The sequence below is a fragment of the Lissotriton vulgaris genome, chromosome 1_1 (assembly GCF_964263255.1).
Source record: "Lissotriton vulgaris chromosome 1_1, aLisVul1.2, whole genome shotgun sequence".
NCBI lineage: Eukaryota > Metazoa > Chordata > Amphibia > Caudata > Salamandridae > Lissotriton > Lissotriton vulgaris.
In genome coordinates, this window is record NC_141685.1 from 1,886,416,604 (window position 1) to 1,886,433,506 (window position 16,903).

General features: G+C 44.3%; 1 protein-coding gene across 14 annotated transcripts in view; it reads left to right on the forward strand.

The window, feature by feature from the left end:
- NRCAM (neuronal cell adhesion molecule) overlaps positions 1–16,903 on the forward strand; it is a 967,670-nt gene that overhangs the window by 479,628 nt on the left and 471,139 nt on the right. The gene's annotated exons all lie outside the window — the stretch shown is intronic.

Here is a 16,903-nt window from a genome sequence, read left to right on the forward strand (position 1 = left end):
CTGCTAAACCACCTGGAGCAGCGAATCCTCAGTACGTGTTTGGCAATCCAAGGGCAGCATCTTAGCAGACTGCAACATCTTTGTGGGGTCCCTGTGCCAACCTGTTTGCTGGCACCAAATTTTCATCATCTTACTTTTATTGTCTTCCTGGTGCAGTTTGTTTCTAGTGTTACTGTAATTGTGCCTGAGACATTTTGAGTCTTTATGGAGTTCATTGTGATGGTGTGGATCTAAGTGTTTGCTTGCTGCTGGGGTATTGGTCAGTTGACAGCCTTATAAATTGGGGACTGCAGTGACTTCCAAGTCTTTTACGTATTCTGGTATCTAGTTCCACTCCTTGTACTGATTGTAGAGCACCTACCATCTGCTACCACCAGATTGCTTCTGCACCTCTTATTTCTCACTCTGAGACCTTCTGTCTTTGGCCGATGGCTGTATTTAACACCTTGACTGTGTACCATCTAATCTACCAATAGTCATCCTGGGTTTTTATCCATCAAGATTTGCCCCTCTTTCAGTGCGAAAATGAGTTGAAAAGCAGAGCTTTGGTCAGGCTCCAGCTGATTTATTTGAAACATCCATAAAGTTTGTTGCATAAATCTATACAAATCACTATCATGTGTCCACCCCATCCCAGATGAGTCCTCTCAATTGGAAGTGAAGTGTTTTGGGAATATGACTCAAGTCTTAGTTCCAAACAGAAATTAATTAATTAACACTGTCCTTGTGTTTGGTGGGGGGACTCCCTAAACAGCTGACATTTGTAGACAGAGTGAAGAGGAATGTATACGTTAAGAACACACAAAAAACTCCATTGTGTCACTTGATACAATTTCATTACATTTACACTTGGACCATTGACTCAAAAATTACATTCAAAGTTATCAACATGGGAAGTTTAATGAAACCCTTGGGGTTAATGAGTCCTATTCAAGACGTTAAATATACATTAAAGAAAAGGAGAAACACACCGAATCTTGAGGAATTTCAAATGTGATGGGCAGGGATACTAAGAAAATGGACCAAGTTAGACTCACTGTGTTCTATCTGTCAACATGTGTGGAAGTAACATCACACCATTTGTTATGTTATAGCAATTTGTTAAGTGCACGAATACCAGAAGGTGTCTTGGCGCTGGCTATCCTGATCCTTTGATGAAGCTTCTTCCCTCCAATTAGTCTTTTGGATTCTGGGAAGCATCAGAAGATTGGCCCCGGACGAGCGAAGAAGTCTGTTGGGAGAGAACCATTTCAACGACTGACTAAGGAACTGTGGTCCTATAGAGTGAAGCGCCTTATATGTGATGCATAGGGCCTTGAATTTAATCCAACTTCTTATGGGAAGCCAATAAAGGTAGTTTTTAATATCCTTGGCCACTGAGTGGAACTTGGGGATGCCTAGGATAAGTCTGGCCTCCGCGTTCTGCACCGTCTGAAGTTTATTGAGATGTTTTTCCTGCATGTTCAGGTAGAGGCCTTTGCAGTAGTCTAACTTTGATAAGATTAAGGTGGTAGTTACTGTCTTTTTGGTCTGGGCTGGGATGGAAGGCAAGATTTTCTTTAGGGATTTAACACCTTGGCCGCTGATAGAATTCTCCTCCTGTGCTGGGCCCCTATGATAATTCGTGTGGTCGTGACGGAACCATTCCGTAATCAGCACAGCTCAGCCGTGACTGATGACGGAATGGTTCCATCACAAGCATCGAAGGGGTTAAGTAAATAGAAACTGGAGGAAGTGATGGTGTTGACCTGCATCCCAAAGTTAAGTTCTTCATCAATGATTCACAGCAAGGTTTTTAGCTTTTGGCCACCGGTGACGGCAGAGAGCCAAGTTTGACCAGCCACCAGACTGGAGACGATATTGGAGAGATGTTTCCAAACAGGATTACCTCTGTCTTATCTGAGTTCAGTTTTAGGCAGTGTGCGCTCATCCAAGACCTAACGGCTAGCATGCAATCATGGAGTTGGGGAGCCATATTGCTGCAATGTCTGAAGGCTGTCAGAATGATCTGGGTATCATCCGCATAAGATGTCAGAGAAAGACCAAAGGATCTGATAAGATTGGCCAGTTCTGTAACATATATATTAACCAGTGTGGGACTGATAGAGGAGCCCTGTGGTACTCCACAAGAAAGTGAGATGGGAGAGGATTCATAATGGCCCAAGGCCACGCATTGTAGTCATCCATAAAGGAAGGATGTGATCAGTGTTAGGGCTTTCCCTTTAGTACACAAAGAGCTTAGGCAGCTAATCAATACCATGTGGTTGATGGTGTCAAAGGCCGCTGACAGATCAAGAAGGATGAGCACCACTGCCACCCTGCCCCCACTATCTAGAACTGTTCTGATTTCCTCTGTGGCTTTGATCAAGGCAGTTTCTGTTCTGTGCCCTAATCAAAAGCCGACCTGAGATTCATTGAGAAGGTGATTATCCTGGAGATATTTGGTTAGTTCAGTATTCATCACCTTCTCTAAGATCTAGGCTGGACAAGGGATGCAGGAGATTTTCTGGTGGCTATTTGGATCTGTTGGATCAAAATATGTTTCTTAAGGAGAGGTCAAACTGAGGCCTTTTTCCAGATAACTGGGAAAATCCCAATGTTAAGCATAGCGTTAAAGCTGGGTGAAAGAATGATGCTTATCATTTCAGGGTCCAGTTTGAGAACCGACAGAAGAAATGGTTCCTGGGGGGAGTCAGAATTCAAGAGCGTAGTCATGGTGATAATCTGATCTCTAGTGACCGAGATGAATTCAGAGAAAGAAGGAAAACTTGAATAATCTGGCGGCCGGCTGCAGGAGCGACATTATGGGAGAGGTCTTTAAAATTAAAATAGATTTGTTCCACCTTGTCCTGAAAGTTAGAAGCTAATGTATCACAGAAGGCTTGAGAATGATTACTCATTATATTGCTGGGTAGAGAGGAGAGCTTGGATATCACTTGAAAGAACTCTTTAGTGGAGTTTTTGGCTCCATACATTTCCTGATTGTCTTTACTTTTTTCCTTACTGATGAGGGTTTTATGTTTAGATAGAAACATCTTGTACATCAGACATCCTCTTTTGTTGTATTGGTCCCTCCAGTGCCTTTTGTGTCTTCTGCAGTTTTGTTTTTCTAGTCTGAGTGCCTCAGAAAACCATGGTGCTGATAAAAATGTCCCTGTCTCCCTGTTTGACCAGAAGTGACATCTCACACAATTTGACCATCGATTTCATCATACGAATGACTGCATGATCCACCCATAACCATTTTAACCCTCCTATTCACTACACAAAGGCTAGCTGGAGACAACAATGTGTGTATATAAAGAAAGAAATCCTGACTTTTAGAGCTGTTTACTATCCTATCCTGCCAATTCCATTACGAACCTTGAATGCCAGTGCAATGGGTATCAAGTGGTGAGCCAATTGTAGCAGCTTCTGCTTCTGGTTGCTCTGATCAGGTTCAATGTGTGCAGTGAGAACACTAAGGATATTTACATCTGGCCAGTTTCTGATTCTTTTGTTACTAGTACAAAAAAATCCAAATGAGGGTTAGTGGCCAAGCAAATGAAAACCATGAATATTCGATGGGAGATTGATATAAGGGTCTTCATGTAGCACCATAGAGCACAGTTTCAGCAGTCTGTGTGTTATACAGCATGGACATGAAGCATCCTTCCTCCTGACAGGGAGAGAGATTTCTCCTGTAATAACATCCTATTGTGCAAACAACTGAAAGGTATTCTCTGCTGCCAAATGCAGTATGATCAAAACAATACTTGAAGGAAATTTGTGTACTGCATTATTTGCTATCGATTTTCCAAAATGTTCTTGTGGGGTAGATGCCTAAATATCTTATAAAAGTAGTATTTGAAGGTTGAAACGAAAGCAACTTACTCGGTGTATTTAAGAATGCACCAATGATTGCCCCTGACCCAAGAACCTCACATTTCAAATCCTGTTCAGTCTGCTGGCCCCATGTGTATAAAATGCTGCATTTTTCATCCATGTGTTTACAACTCCTTCAGGAAACCCCTTAACCTCGGTAAAGAATGTATAACTCACACCATTGTTAGTGGTCCTTGGTCCATCATTGTCCAAATATTGCAGTGAAAAATTCCACCCTTGTTTTGCAGTGTGCCACAAGACTGACAGGAGCTTTTACAAGTCATTTTCACTCTAGTTCTGAAGGTGGCTCTGTTCCCCAACACCCCGCCACCCCAGGATTGAGGGGTGTTAGTCCCCCGCCCCCCGGAATGTGGGTCTAGTTGCGTCCCTGGGAAGAGGTGTGCGCCTTTGAAAGGTGCACCGAGAAATCACACTGTAGACGTGGCCAGTCGTGTATCACTGGGCGCCTGATTTCACTCCTAAACTTCTTACAGTGCTGGCTGGAGTTGGGAACCCCACGGGCTCTGCGCCAGAACTGAGGTGACAAAACACGGGGTCACCTCGGCACCGTCAGGTGAGCGAATCACTTCAAAGGATCCCGTGGTCGGGCAGTAGCGCCGCGAGGAGCGTGCTTTATTATGAGAGCTGAGTTGACGGGCAGGCAGGCACTGAGGTGACACATTGTACTGCGGGGCTCTGACATGTCCGTTAAGTTTAGGCCTCGTTTTCTGTTGTTTTGAGATGCCTGCTGAGCAGCTACTGTTCCAGACGTAGCTGATCGCCGCGGGGGAGGGGGGGGGGGGGGGGGAGGAGGGGGCGGCGAGAAGCCGTTAGTTCTTAATAGGCCGAGAGCTGTAGTGAAGCAGTGTGCAGAAATAATTCTGATTAGGTTTGGTCAATCAGTCTGCATAATCAGAACTGTCTCTTCCTCATTCAGCTTTCAAGTAGCGAACAATAACATTGTGCCTAACAAAACTGTAAGTAGCCTCTGTGCTTTTAGGCCAAGCTGTTATCTATGTTCTGGTATCTCCCGCTGCGGGCCTGCGGCGTGTCCTAGAAGACCCACTCCACATGGCCTGTCCTATGATAAATATAGATTCATGTCACACACCCAATACAAACCGATCCATGTGCTACGGTGACGTTTTAGAACATTTTTAAGCACTCGTAGATTTGATTCTAGCTGCTTCTTTGTATGCCTGCGTAAGCAGTGTAGCTGTCCAATCTATCTATCTGTCTGTCTGTCCAGCTATCTAGCTAGCTATCTCGTGTCTGTCTGTCTGTCTCGTGTCTGTCTATCACGTGTCTGTCTGTCTATCACTTGCCTGTCTGTCTATCACTTGCCTGTCTTTCCGTCCATCCACTGTTTGCTGTCTATCCTATCTATCTATCTATCTATCTATCTATCTATCTATCTATCTATCTATCTATCTATCTATCTATCTATCTATCTATCTATCTATCTATCTATCTATCTATCTATCTATCTATCTATCTATCTATCTATCTATCTATCTGCCTATCTATCTACCTATCTATCTATCTGCCTATCTATCTATCTATCTATCTATCTATCTATCTATCTATCTATCTATCTATCTATCTATCTATCTATCTATCTATCTATCTATCTATCTATCTATCTATCTATCTATCTATCTATCTGCCTATCTATCTATCTATCTATCTATCTATCTGTCTGTCTGTCTGTCTGTCTGTCTGTCTGTCTGTCTGTCTATCTATCTATCTCTGTCCGTCCATCCATCCATCCACTGCTTGCTGCTGTTTGACTTGTTGCCTGTCTGTCTGTGTGTCTTCTGTTTATCTATCTATCTATCTATCTATCTATCTATCTATCTATCTATCTATCTATCTATCTATCTATCTATCTATCTACCTACCTACCTACCTACCTACCTACCTACCTACCTACCTACCTACCTACCTACCTACCTACCTACCTACCTACCTACCTACCTATCTATCTATCTATCTATCTATCTATCTATCTATCTATCTATCTATCTATCTATCTATCTATCTATCTCCGTCCATCCATCCATCCTCTGCTTGTCTGCTGTTTGACTTGTTGCCTGTCTGTCTGTGTGTCTTCTGTCTATCTATCTATCTATCTATCTATCTATCTATCTATCTATCTATCTATCTATCTATCTATCTATCTATCTATCTATCTATCTATCTATCTATCTATCTATCTATCTATCTTTCTTTCAGCCCTGGTAACCACGGCATGGGCTGTAGCTAGTAAGACGCTTACAATACCAGAATGACGACTCTACTTTGTTAAAGTTTAAGGGGTCATGTGAATGCGGCCATTGTTCCTCACAGACAATATGCTTTGACAGAGATTATCTTACATGCGGGATGTGCTTTTCAAAAGAAACACTATATTCTGAGCCGGTCCCTGGAACCTCCGCATGAGAGTTAAAGGCGCACATCTAACAATTGCTGCCAGCAGCCTTCAGAGCGAACAGATGTTCACGAGATTTTTGGATTACCCTCCTCAAACATTGGACCCCACGAAATGAAAGATATAGTAGAATGAATGGCACAACCGTTTATTTCAGTCTTTAACCGAGGGTTAAAAACTAGGTTGAGTCATAGTAAGGCCTCAACCACAGAATACAATGTATAATTATTTTACAATTAAGTGAGAGCAATTTAAGGCACCGATGAATACTGACTGAATTAGCTGTTGCAAAATATCTCATTACAGGTGTCCCAGATGAGGGGTTGTTAAATCTGCAACACAGGAGTTAGCAATGCTGGGGGTCTTATTAACGCTGGTGTTACAGAATCAACTGGGATTCTGAGCTGGACCCTAAAAATCCCCTGTGGAATGAGGAATTGCCAAGGAGATCGTTTCTTCAGTGTCGAGAGTAGAGTTGTTACCGACCCTGTTAGAGTTATCACTCATAATCAGTGCCTGACGTGAAGAGAACTCATCGCGCCGTTATATTAAATACAAATGTATGAAGCACTTTCACACCCCTGGGTCTCTTGACACTACAAGACTTAAATGTGCAGTCAGGCAAGACAGTTAGTGGAACAAAAAAATCGTTTTCTGAAATGGAGATGGGAAGATGTCAATTTGATGCGCAACGACTATGCGAGCCCCTGACAAAACAGGACCCCCCGCTGAGGATCAGGAAAGAGCTGGAGCTGTAAAGGGGCGAGTTGAGCTGCTCTAAGGCTGTGTATGGGGTAGTAACTGTGCAGGTTTGCACAGAGGAAACAAAGAATCTGGCCTGAATAGGAAGCCAGTTCCAGGATGGACTCCGCAAACAGAGGTGCTGAAATAGGGAGCCCAGCAGCTTGATTTTGCGTAACCTGTACAGTAGACGGTTCGGTAATGTTTCATTTACACCTATCTACAATAATTCATACCAGAGCCTCTCTGGCCCAGAGGCAGCTTCTTGGTGTATCAGGCTCATGTAATCAAAAAAGTAATGAAGGTAAAATATGCAATATAGAGACTTTTGCTCCACTCTCTTCATCCATTGGTCTGCCTAGCTGTCATTCCCATTTTGTTTTCCTCACATCTCCTCAGACATCATGCGGCACAGGGTCAGCCCGTTTCGGTGATTGGCTCTCTTCCTCTGTGAGTGATGGCATTTTGTCGGATCACTTGTGCAGATCAACCAAGGGAAAAGCGTAATTCAGTTATGGGCCAATACTTTGCAAACTTTTTTCTTACTACTCATTCTTTAATTTTTTTTGCCTTTCTTACATGTTTTTAAAGTATGTCTTCAGGTTACAGTGTCTTTTCTTTTTTTCCAGTAAGAATCACATGTTCCTGTGATGGGCATTAAAACTAAAAAGGGTTTCTGTACCACTCTAAAACACCTACCTGCTACAGAGCATTTGTTCTGTTCTATAAAATGTATATGTGATGTATATGTTATTGTTAAACTATTCTTAAAATAATTTGTATTTCCAGCACATAGCTGTCACTTTTAGGAGGTAGCATGTTTTATACATTTCTTTACTGCATATTTTTCAATACAGATAAATGTAACTGTCACGACAGCTTGCCAAGGCAGAACAGTTGATTTTGACTATGCTTTTTATGTCACGTAAATTCTACTACTGTGATTTGAAAAAAATATGTAAGGCCAAACCTACCGAATGTTCACTGACTTCTAAAAGTGAGCAAATAATTTGTTGTGCCACACAGAACTGTCCCCAGCACCTTAGGGGCAAGTATTACTTTTGCACTAGGAATAGCACACACTGCTTATTTGAAGAACCAGGGTGATCCTAGTAGTTACAAATAGTGTTCCTTAAATGAAAGTTACAACATGGTCCTTTTCTGTTAACACACAGAGGTACAGGCAAAACAATACAGTTGGAAGAGTTAATCATGTTAGGAAATGTTCTTGGCCTTTTTAGGTCATGCCGACCGACAGCACAAGCAGTCTAGTTCCAAAAGACCTATTTTAGGCTAACTAAGAACTTACTCCCATGTCCTTGCTTCCTATTCAATGGCTGTCATTGACCACCTTGTGATTCCACCCCCCACCCCCATGCAATTGGATTTTGTATGTTTGGGATGTCCGCAGATGAGTGTATGTATGTGAGAGAGAGAGAAACAAAATCTGTACATACATATGTCTGACATTCTGTTTGTGTGTGAGGTGTCTGAGTTTTTGGTGGTGTCTGTGTGTAGGTTATATTTATGTGTATATTGGGGCCTTTTTGTGTGTGCTTGTGAGTGTGAGAGGAGTATGTGTCTGAAGAGAGAGAGTGCACAGGGTTTTTATCAGCAACTCGGGATATTAGTGATGGTGGAGGTTTGTAAATGTGAAGATATATAACTGAGTGTATGTGTTTGTGGAGGTGTGTGGTAGTAATCGTTTGCTTGGTCATTATTGTTAATATTGTCTGATGGTAATTATTGCCAACCTTGCCGCTTTTGGTCATTTTTCTAAATCGTTCTCATACACTTATGTCATAGGATGCTTGATATGGTAATTGTTTCTAAGCACGCATGATGCAATCAATATGGATAATCCTTATTTATACACTCATTATTTTAAAAAACGCCTGATGAATCTCGATAATGAATGACTCTTGGTACTCCCTATTGATAACATTATTGCTGCTTATCCTTCTTGATATCATCGTTTTGTCTCAAAGTCTGTTGTTTGCCATAACGATTTCTAAGCATTGAAATATGGTTCTCATTGTCAAATTTAGCTGTTACCGTCAATATTATTACATCTAATGTGTGCGAGAGGTACAGCCTCATTTAGAGGGTGGTGGTAATAGGGCCTCCACCATAATTTGGCCTGTGCCCATGAGCTGACCTCTTAAATATCCCAATATCATATCGAGGCAGGATAAAGGGCTGACTTTACAACAGCTGAGGCACAGCTCTCTCTGCTTTCGGAAACACTGACCAGCATTAAGTGGTCAGCTGACATTGTGTTAGTTGCCTAACTATTTAGAGCAGGCCTTCTGACCCTATGTCCAACGTGTGTTCCCATCTGGATGGCAGTCTCTGACTGTTATGGCACTGGGAGCAGGTTGGTGAAAAATGATTGATGATACCAGGGTCGGACTGGTCTACTGGGCAATTAGGCAGTGCCAGAGGGGCCGGTCTCACAGATCAGTGTGTGGGCCAGTATTTTAGTCATTTGTGGGCCTGTTTTATGCCAGTTAGCCCAGTTTTTACTGGTGATTTAGCTGATATTAAAACAAAGTTTGTCTTCAGCATACACAAATGCATGCAGTCTCAAATACCCTGCAAAATACCCATACAGCATGTCTTTACAAGTTCAAAACTGGCCTGATTTGCAAATGTGGGCCACATTTTTATTTCTGTGGTTCTGTAAATTGGCCACTTTTATTTTGGTGCCTGGGCCTATTTTTTGTCTTGAATAACACCATGGATAAGTTTAAGTATTGTGGAACAGCAACAGTTAAGGTGGGGGAGGCAGTGGCGGCTCCTCCATTAGGCCGGAGGAGCGGCGCCTCTCTGCTGAGAGCCAGCAGAGGCAATGAAGGGAAAAATAAAAATAATAAAACAATTTTATCATAATAGTATTTTTCACTGAGCTGGCTGAGTCTTGGGGCAGGGCAGGGCCATCCTGACGGGCAGCAGCAGGGAAGAGGAGTGGTAAGCACTGCAAGTGTACATGTCGGATTGGCTGGCCCTCCTAGGATGACTAAACCAACATGCTCATTTAGATTTCTCCAACCCAAGCTGTTTTGCACAGCTGAGTGGAGAACAAGCACTGGCTCCATGAGCGAGCACCAAACCAGCCTGCTCAGACGAATCCCGGCGCTTGTCTCATGCTTGGTAATGGTACTACAAGCATGAGAGCAGCGTCTGGATTGGCGTAGGGGAGTAGGGGAGTATGGGAGCCTGGGCAGTGCACACCAGCCCAGGAGCAGAAGAGCACTGAGGCGTCGACTGGCAGCAGCCGGCAGCTGCAGGTAAGTGCTCTTTTCTTTTTCTTTCCTTATTTTCCCCAGTGCTGCCGCAAAACATTTCATTGACTGCAGCTGCCATTGGTTGGAGGTGGTGTATCCACCAGTCCTCCAAACCTAAATGAGGCTAGTGGTTTGTATCTTTGAGTGTACTAGCATGTGTGTGTTTTTTTAATCATGTCAGAGAAGGGAAAATGTAATACAACAGAAAGGTATGGTTGCCAGCCACATACTATGGTGACCTTTTGCCTAGAACTGGAAACATCATTGCAGTGGCCAATGGCTTACAAGGCAAACAAAATAGATAGAAATTTGGATGATGGCCGTTTATGCTCCATTATGGAGACAATTTTGTTTCAAAAATTAGAATTCAGCAGAGGGTGGCCTGGCGCATGCGGGTGATCTCATCTTATACTGAGCTTTATGTTCAGTGCCTTTTCTGCGGTTATTTTTGCCTTACTCCTGCCAAAGACGTGATATACTCCTGAATTTCCAAGTGTAATATACACTTATTTGCAGTGCTTATGAATCGGGCGCATAGTTCTAGCCAGCGACAAATCAGCAAGAGGCGTCGTGTTTTGATTCAGTTATGCTGAGATGCAAACCCCTCCCAGAAGGGCGAGTGTCCTTGAGCTCCCTGGCCGCTACATGCACCCCACCTTCCCATGTGGTAACAGATTAAACAAGCCTCTGATGGTGCAAAATGGCCACAGCTTCTCTTTATTCACATATTGAATGAACAAAACACACAGTTCAGGTTTAACCAAGCATAACGCCATCATTGCCCAAATTGTCTGTAGCTCACGTCCAGTCCTTGGTCCATAACAGCACCCTGCGACAATGTCTTAAGTAAATGCGCCTTCTCAGCAAGGGTCTAGCATCCCACTCTGTGGCCGCTAGGCTACACTTTGCTGCCACGTGCTGAGGGTGGCCCTCGTGCCTGACACGGGATGCAAGTGCGGTGTCTGCCATCTGCTGACACAATGCTGACCCATAGCCTGCTCCCCATACCCCTGACAAAAGGCATCTCAAGAGCAACCACTTGAGCGGCTCCACCTTTGGCTATTGCTCTCCTTCTGCTCTCGTTTTGTGCTGTCCCCGCCATGCTGCCTGTGGTAATGACCTCAGGCAGCTTCCCCACCTACTTGCCTCCTGATTGTTACTAGCTGACGCCTAGTAACTCGAGAATCCCCCCCCCCAATGTTGAGGAGTAACAGACACATACCCAGGTACTACAAGTTTACCCCCGTCTGGTTTGTAGTATCCTTGTGTTCTAAGGTTATGAGGCCATGTCTCCCAAAACCAAACCCGTTAGTCTTGCACACTCTAGACATGGTGAAATTCAATTTCTTTCTTGATCTTTCTACCACTGCGTTATCCAAAGCTCCCCTCCATACAACTCATTGTATGATATCAGACCATACTAGCTCTGCTGCTCTGATGAGTCTGGCAACGGCTGCCAGCCGCACTATCACGGTCTTGATTAAATCCCTACACCGCAGTTCGGACAAGTCATTCCCTCCTAGATGCACCACTAATGTGTCGGGTTTCCTCCGTGCTTTATTGTTTCTTGAGCAGTAGGCAGCAGGTGTTCCCACCGCAATCCCGGTTTGCCAATCCATGAGACCAACGTGAAGAGCATCTACATTCCTTGATTATTCCTTCGCTCAACCACCCACCACTGTGCCCTGGTGACAAAAAAGTACCCCAGGATCCACAACCTGGATGCCTAACTGAGGGAATGTGTTGTGATAGAAAACTTAGATTAAGTTAGGTTGGATATAGCCCTGAAAGGCCCCCAATGCCCACGGCTTATCTGTTTGATGCGTTCTGCATCCAGGCCTCTGACTGCAGCTGTCATAGCAGCACCTATGTGAAAGGAATGTGGCGCAAATGTTTTCAATGGAAGCCCTACTGTGCGGATGGCCATTCTAAAACCATCTTTAAATTGAAAGTTGCTAAGGTGTGAGTTGTCCTCATGGCAGAAAAAAATGGCTGCTCTGCCTGGGCTGGGTTCCTTCAGTAATCGTGCATGCAGCAAACGGCGCAGCATTTTCTGCCTAGGCAATACAGTCATGTGTGCTTGCCTCTACCCTCTTGGTCTGTTTTTGATCTACCTAAATATATGGTTATGGCGCTATCCTCCATGTGCAGGTCACTCCTTCTAAAGCAGACCGACCCAGGGTTGAATCTGACCGGGGGCCCCAGTTCACTGACCCTGTGTGCCCCAAAGAATGCAAGGGAGAAAACCGCTCAAAAGAGCAGTAGTTTATGCCTATGTGTGCAGATGCTTTGAAGCTCCTTGAACACCTTTTGTGAGGAGTTGAAACATATGGGGCGTCTCCTGTCCTGTTGTCTTGTTTGGAGGCCCCCCACACCCTTCATGGCTGCCCTACAGTAAAAAGTATCGGCTGGGTAGCGGATGCCCCTAATTTTGCATAGTAAGAAACCACGCTAATGTGGTTCTGCCCCTAAGATCTAGTTTTGTTTTTGGAAAAGGCCCACAGTATACATTTCTCCACGTCCCTATTGCACACTTTGCCAATTACTCGGGCACCAGCCAGCGGGAGTTCCACTTCAGGAGATCTTGAGCATTGCCCTGCCACCTGAGACCTGAACAAACACTTTCAAATGCCAACATTAATTAACCAATATTTATTCAGGCCAAATCAGCACTGAAACTTTGCCATCAAGTGGAACAGGAAGTGTAGCCTTCCTGCTCACTGCTGTAAGTCCCTATCACTGCGCATGTCAGGCTGGGCAAGTACTTGGACTTTGCCAAATAGACATGGGAACTTTGAAGTCTCTGAATAGGTTCTGTATTAGAGAGCCAGGTGCACAGTGATGGCAGCCCCCATTCTCTGAAGGAGTGGTGAGGTGCTCTGCCCAGGCCAATCCCGAGGCTGTGCCCATGCACTGTTGAAAGAACTTTGTGCTCTTTTATTTTAAAGAGCAGAATTGGGATTGGCTGTGCAGGTCAGTTGAAAGGAGAATCTGCTGAGCGGATAATCTCACAAAGAATAAAGAACTGTGCAGGTCTGTTCAGCTCTTTAACAGTGCTTGGATATAAACACAGAGTTTGGAAACCTAGCTTAAGGGTCAGCACAGTAAACGTATATTTTCTCTTGAAATGCGGGTGAGAGAAATGTGTTTACATTTCTTTATTATAATGTGCTGTTGCGCCAACTTTTGTAACTGGGGAACTGTGGTCAAGTCCCAGCGTTGGCTGAACATCCTGTAATTCTCGGCAAATCACTTACTGGTAGATTCATCAAAGACCCATTTTGCGAGTCTTTAATAGCGATTCATAAGGAATCGCTATTACAGACTCGCAAAACGGGATTCATGTAGGAATCGCAAAATAAATTGCGATTCCTACACATTACTTATTTGCGATTAGCAAATTGCTATTCGCAAATAAGGAATACTCCCCATTCATTCCTATGGGCCTAAAGGAATGAATGGGGAGTATTCCTTATTTGCGATTAGCAATTAGCTAATCGCAAATAAGATAGCGATTTCAAGGGTGCCAGGGGTGTCCAAAGGAAACACTGTAGCACCCCTGAAATGCAAATTTACACAGGTGTTGCGCACACACATGTCCAAAGGACATGTGTGTTTGTAACATGCAACAGTGAAAAATGCACTAAAGTGCTTTTTTCTATTTTTTCGCAATTTACCACGAAGTCAGACTTCGTGGTAAATAGCGACCAAATCTTGCGAATTCGCAATTTCTAATTGGTTAATGAATTGCATTTAAGGAATCTCTAATAGATTCCTTAAATCCAATTCCTCGCAAATATGCAATTTCGCAAATTGCGATTTTTGCATTTGGGATGATGAATCCCAAATGCAAGCGCAATTTATCTTGATGAATCTACCTGTTAATCTCTTCATGCCTAAAAAGGACTCGGACCTTGTGTAATTTAACTGGTGCTCTTGAAGAGTGCTCCAGGGCAACTTCATTGGGCCAAGTTTGCAACATATATACAAAAATAGTAATGACTGCTTGCTTTTTCAACTGTGGAACAGTTTTTTATGCCCTGCCACTTTTAAATCTCACCAGCCACCACTGGCAAAGGTTATAGCCTTAAAAGTCTCCAAGCACTTTCTTGGAGACTGTCTTGGGACCTAATGCACTGTTCACCAGCAACCTTAGGTCAGGTCTACTAGGTTCCACAGTTCTTGTGGTATCACTGCGCCATCGAGGTACGCGTGCGGCACCAACTCCCTGAATCTCTGGCACTGAAAAAGGGACACCACGTCAGCTACCGCATTTTCAATGCCAGGAATATGCCTGGCCCAGACCGCAATATTCACCCCAAGCAGGGAGCCTACCAAATGCCTCAGCAAGTGGACCACTATTGGGCAATGCACTGTCCATAAATTCAAAGCTTGAACCACCGCGTGATTGTCTACCCATAATGTAATCTGCTTGTTGGTGAGACTTTCTTACCATATAGAGAAGAGCCAATGATTGGGAAGAGTTCTAGTACCGTCAACTTCTTGGCGATCCCTTTCTCATGCCATTTGCCATCCAGTGGGCTGCTGCCCATGCCAGGCCTAAGACCGCCCGAAGCTGTTACTCCCAGCTGCATCACTAAACAGTTCCAGATGCTCTGACGTCATCCAGGGTACCTGCAGATCAGGGTCCCATTGTAGATGGCTAGGAAAGCTGCTCATTGCAGCAGATCCTCCTTTACCCCTGTGTCAGTCTGACCCTGTGGTGCCTCTTTGTCAGCCCTCTTGTTAACCATGCCAGTCACCTGGCAAACAGCCACACTGCTGGTATGACCCGGTTGGCGAAGTTAAGCTTGCCTAGAAGCTGTTGAATTTCACCTAGCGTAGCTTTCTTCTTCCCTAGCACCGCCCTTATTGTGTTGTACAGGTCCTCCACCTTTGTTGATGGCTGTCTGCACTGGCCTTGCATGGTGCCTAACTCAATTCCCAGGAAGGACAGTTGTGTTGTAGGGCCTTCTGTCTTTTCCTATACAGGGGCACCACTAGCTTTTCAATCAAAGCTACAAACTGCCCCAACAGACCCCCACACTCAGCAGAGTCTGGTTTGCCAATGAATAAAAAGTCATACAGGTAATTAAACTATCCCTCAGCTGGGTGACGTTCTCCCTGGGCCTATTCCAGAAAGCTGCTAAAGACCTTGAAGTATGCAGAGGAGATTGCACATCCCATCGGCAGGCACCTATTGTGGTATTACTCTTCCCACAGTTTGAAACCTAGCAAATGGTAGCTTTTTGGGTGCATAGGTAGCAAGTGGAATGCCAATTCGATATCAGCCTTAGCCAGCAGTGACCCTTTCCCACTTGTCCTGATCGGGTTTAAGACATCATCTAGGGTGGCATAGGATACCAAACAGCTGTCATTGACCGACTACCTGCCTGGCTGTGACAGGTGGTGAATGAGTCCAAACTGACCAGGCTCCTTCTTGGGTACCAACCCCAGCGTTGACACCACAAATTTGCTGCACGGGGTTCTGCAATGGGGTCAGTGACCCACCCCAGATAGGCCTCCTTGTCTACTTTTTCTCCGGAATGTCCCTGACTGACCACGTTTTAGCCAACATGTTCTCCTAAGTGGGCCCATGCCCATATAAGCCTGTGGGGCACCAGGGGTGACCCTTGCTGATTGGTCCCTTCAAACCAAGTTGACCGATCAGTGCCCAGTGTTTTCCCAGACTCAGCTGCTGCCCACTTTCGGTTCTGTCCCCGGTAGTGGTTTGTCGCAAGGCCCTCATTGGTCTGACTGCATCTCCCCAGCCCGCGCTCTGAAGCAGCTGTCAGAGAAAAAGAGGATTGACAAGGTAAACAGTGACTTTATGAAAAAAAATGCATTCTTCTTTACAGTGTTTTATCAGCAGTACTGGAATGCACACATTAAGCTCTTGTTTTCATCAAGAACTGGTTTCTTTTGTCTCTAAGTGTGTCCTGGCCTGCCCTGGCACTATTGGGGAACTGGGAAGCAGTCCTTCCCGCCATCACATGAAGTGCCCCCCTGTGGATGTACTGTGTGGGAGAACGCATTCATCTTTATGGTGCGTATTGTATTCTCTGTGACCTCCCCAGAACACTGGCTGGTCGGTCAAACATGTTTTATTTCCAGTGGCCTTTGAGCATTCAGCCTGCCTCGACTCAGGATGTAAAATGCAGCTTTCCTCTTATCACACTGAAACTTGTTTTCGGATTTTCTTTCAAAAAGTGGTCAGTCTGGTACATTAAGATTTCTTAGTAGGGGATTTACAAAATTCGATGGATTTTGAAAAGCATTATTGGTTTACAATGTACGGTATGGTGCGAGCTTGAACTAATAATGCATGTCGGTGCAAATGTTCTCTATGCTTGTATTGCAGACCGTAAAAAGAAATTCTGGTCTATTGAAAGTGTTCTAAAATAATAAATGAAAAAGTGTTTTCCTATGGGATTTCCAGGCACGTTTAGCTGAGGGCTTGGACGTTAGCTTGCAATTTCCATCACAGACAGTGTGGCGAAAAACGAAAGCAGGGCGATTAATTGAGAAAACCAGGTCACGCCGCAGAGTCATTTTGCTTGAGGGAAAGAGCTGTATAGAA